The 4,593-nt window shown below is 37.8% G+C and overlaps 1 pseudogene; it reads right to left on the bottom strand.

Annotated features, from left to right (window-relative positions):
- Window positions 1-1,879: 1,879 nt before the first annotated feature.
- LOC103523644 lies at window positions 1,880-3,541 on the bottom strand (annotated as a pseudogene).
- Window positions 3,542-4,593: the final 1,052 nt, after the last annotated feature.

Raw genomic sequence — 4,593 nt, 5'->3', positions numbered from 1 at the left:
TTATTTTTATAATCAATGTTTACTATTTTTCTCTTAGGATTTGTAAATAAAATGAAAGTAAATAATATAAATGATCTCTATATTTCAATAATAAACTGGAATTTTGTTTTAATTTCGACTGAAATATGTAGGTAAAATACGTAAGGAAGGAGGTACCTAGATACTTACGTTGCATTTTGTTCTGCAGTTTACCATACGTCCTTTTTCCCTGGTAATATGCATCAAATATCCTTGAAGCTGAACCATAGGGATGAAACAGTCCCTCCCTAAGAACTAGTCAGAGGTATTTTCAAATGTGGGAATCTAAACATATTTATAGGTAGTCTATCTTTATTTCAACCGATCATTTCACTATTTAGCGAACATTATATGCCTGCTGGTAATGTAAGAGCTTCCTGTTCTTGTCTCTGTGGAAAATCATCTTGGAATCCTTAACGTGGTGCCATTTCTAGAGAACCTTGGTCTTGGTAAAGTCTTGTTTCCGTTAATCTGCACATTCCTTTGTGAATTTAGATTTACTGCTGGATCCTGCTTTACTCTCCGGTATGCTACCGTAGTGGGGGGCTTCTTGTGCGGAACTTTGCCATCAAGATATTTGAGAAGATCGAACTTCTTGTGTTCTACAATGTCCTTCTTGAACTGTGGATCATCAAACACTGGGTGTTTCCAGGGTGGTGGCTTCCACCGACCTGATGGTGTTGTGGATTTTGCTGTCAAGTTGACAAATGCTTGCAACTTCTGCAGTGTATTTAGTATGACCTCGAAGTTGATATTGGATAAAGTTTCTACCTTGTAACGTAGCATATTTCTCCGCAGCATGTTCAAATTTTTGGGACACACTATACCCAGGAACTTGTTATACTCCAGGTAATCATGATTCACTATACTTGCGTTCACCAAGTCTTTGTGTTTGTGGAACAAGCGCCATCGGTGTAACAGACGAATTTTCCTCAACTCATTGTTCTCCTCGCGTTTTAGAAAAACATCGATCTGCCTCAAGATCTTTATCAACTCAATTCGAATCTCTTCAAACAACTCGGGTTCCTCATAACATCGCACGTTTTGTAACACAAGAAAGGAACTTAATAAACAAACTAATATTAATATCAATGTTTGCATGACTCCATGTCATAGTGAACTGGACTACTGGACATCCAAATGGTCCTTCTGTTATCACTGAACACATCTCATGTGAGAACTCACGTGCTTCTCCTACCTATAGTCCTAACTTTACAATGCAGGAAAAGGGAGGTAGTGAGGTAGGTACGCATTTCCTACTGCGTTGCGTACGCTTTGCCAAACACAAACTCTCACAAACGTACCCACCTAACTTGGAAATTACCTAAACATCTAAATAAGTTTCAAATTTCTTAAATAATAATAAAACAAGAGCCCGAAAAATTTTAAAAGCACAACTAAAAGAATTTTCTGCCTACGGCCTTCCAAGGAGCTGACATGTTCGGTATCTTTACAAAGACTTCCCCATTATGAAAATCCCTAATTAACGCATTAACAATGACGAAGTTTTGGAGTTTAAAAGATTACGACAAAAACAGTTTCTGTGTTCGATAATGTCACATTCAAACTCAAGATAAGGAATTATTGTAGTGAGTAACAGCTACTCGTAAGCTTAATATATGTGTAACACTGTGTAAGCATGTTATCCATTCATTGCTTAGCATGCTTAAACCACGTGTGACAGCAATAGTAAGCTTTTGTTTCCATAAAAAGAACGAAAATTTGACTTAACCTACGCCAGAGACAGCACATTTGTCTACATTTCCAAAACAGAAATTTGCTGTATCTTTTCATGTTTTCTTCATTGTTCGAAAAAAAAAACTGTTGGAGACAACTGAATGAAAAAGGAAAACGTCCGAAATTCGGTATTATAAAATAAATACTTTTTACATTTATTACGAATAATAAAGTGGACTGTAATTTAACGCCCTGCCACAGTAAAATTTACGTGCCTACTTTATAAATTTATATCTAATGAACGATCTGCTGCAGATAATATTATGCAACTACCTATGCACCTTAGTTATGCCTATTTTATAAGAGAAAATGCATTTTACAGAGAGAAATATTGAAGTATGGAAAAAACTGGAATGAAAAATGATCGTGTACTACAACTTAGAGAAAGGACATTGTTAGAGTTATTTGATTAGACGATACCATCGGTGGAATGTGTTGAAGAATTCTATTTTACAGTTTTTAATTCCGGAGAAGAGTGAAGTCTGCGATCAGTTTAATAAATGTATGGCCGATGTAGGTGTGAGGTCTATCATCTGATAGAGAAAATCTATTTGTTTGATGCCATATCTAATACATTACATTGCCATTATACACCTGAGCTCTTGGGTTCTTTCTGTTTGGTGGTGTACTTACGAGTAGGTATTAATTTATTCTTAATATCTGATGCTACAAAAGTTAAAACATTATAAATATCAGACACTTGTAATACAATATAATTTATCTAAATAACAAAATTGATTTACTAAAACAAACGAGGTAACCTGGGTCATTTAGATGAACCTAACTTTTTACTAACTATTGCTAGAGGTCCTACAGTACCTGGTGTGAACTTCCCGTCTCTACGTTCACTCCAAGGCTCTGCCTGGCCTTCTCTTTGCATTTGAGCAGTTTCGTACAATTGTTTTTGCATCACAGCCAAAGACACTTTGTTTGCCGTCAGTAAATCTTTCATGGAGATCAACTCGCCTGAAAGTCTTCTGGCACCATCGGAATTTTCATCGAAACCATTAGAATCATCATCAGCCTGTGGTACAACATCACAGATTCTACCTAGCGGACGATTCCTCTCCCGACGAATAGTTTTAGGTAACGTTATACTTGACCTTCGCCTTCTCTCTCTTTCCCTCTGAACACGAATGGAATGTCTTCTCAGCACACGTCCTGTTTTATCAGGAGGTTTCCTACAACAGAACATATCCATCTCGTAGATAAGCCAGTTGAGGAATTGTTTGATGACAATGGACGTGACATTGAAAAGAGAATAGATACAAGAGCAACCTAAGATGAGGAAAATGTAATTCCAGAACGAATATAAGCTCGAGTTTGGATAGTCGATCGCTTGAGCGGAGACGTAATCACCAAAACCTATGGTGGAGAAAGACACAAAACAGAAATAGATAGATTCCAAGTATGTCCAGTTCTCATAAGGGACATAGACAAAGGAAGCACAGCCAGCAATAACGATAGAGGCCACTATGAGACATAGCATGACCCAATAGACAGACGGTTTCCATTCCTCCAGACTTTCATTCCTCTCATCCTCACTCAGATCCTGTCCTGAGCGTAGTAACTTCCTGATGTATAATGCTCGCAGGATATACGCCAGGAGTGTGATGATCCTCTCCAGGAACAGATTGAAGAACAGGATGCCTCCAGAACAACCAAGGAATCCGTACACAATGACGAATAGTTTACCTGGGGTTGTCTGAGGTGCTGTGGATCCATAACCTGCAACAAAAGAACGGAATATATGCAAATAGGTAGGTACGATGATTTTGTGTTTTACCTACCTTGTAGTTTAGTTCAACCCAAAAACTCAATACAGTTCTCATAAATCTTATCACTCCCTACGTAAATGTACCCATCCATATTCCTACCTACCTACATATCATAACAAAATCATAAATATATTCCAAAATTTCAAGAGCAATATTATCTAGAATAGGTATCTAGCTATCTATGTCAGTTTGGAGTTTGGGAGTGGGGTAGGTAATGCAAAAATAATGACTACATGGAGTGGAAGGTTTTTGTCGTAAAAATAAATGGCTCTGACAAATTGATGAAATATCTAATAAACTTGTGAGCGAAAACGGGTTTTTTTCTTCCTCTCTCTCTCTTCTCCTCCTCCCTCTTCTTCTTTTTCTTCTTCTCCTCCTCCTCCCCCCTCTTCTTCTTTTTCTTCTTCTTCCTTTTCGTCTTCTTTTTCTCTTTCTCCTTCTCATCCTTCTCTTTTTCTCATTCCTCTTCTTCTTTTTCCTCCTCCTTCTTCTCCTTCTTTTTCCCTTCTTTTTCTTCTCTTATTTTTTCTTCTTCTCCCTCTTCTTCTTCTTCTTTTTCCCCCTCTTCTCCTTCGTCTTCTTTTTCTTCTCCTTCTGAGCGTAGATTTCATACAGTCAAGTCCTTTGCGCGATACATTTCATTAACATTCAAACAAACTCAACAAGAAATGCAATTAACAACTATCGTAAACTCACTGAGAGGTCAGTAATTTCGTTATTTTCCTGTTCCTGGACTCCGTTGCAGCTTCTGTGAAGGCATCCAATTATCCATTTACTGGAAATTCGTCTAGGTCTCCGGGCAAATTTTCAGAGTGGAAATGAATTTTCCATTTGAAAACGGAGGAAGAGGAGGAAGAAGATAAAGAGGAGGGAGGAATATGAAGAGGGGAAAAAGGGGTAGGAAGAGAAAGAGTCGTCAGTGGTGAACACAAGGCTAGTTTGATAGGAGTTCTGTATAATATAGCAGTTAATACTATTTGGTCCTCCTTTCAAAGTTGATCCACAGAACTCCTTTCAAAGTTGACCCCCAGAACTCCTTTCAAAGTTGACCCACAGAACT

This window comes from Diaphorina citri, unplaced genomic scaffold (genome assembly GCF_000475195.1).
Source record: "Diaphorina citri unplaced genomic scaffold, Diaci psyllid genome assembly version 1.1 scaffold31189, whole genome shotgun sequence".
Taxonomy (NCBI): Eukaryota; Metazoa; Arthropoda; class Insecta; order Hemiptera; family Psyllidae; genus Diaphorina; species Diaphorina citri.
This window is presented reverse-complemented; position numbering and strand designations above follow the sequence as displayed.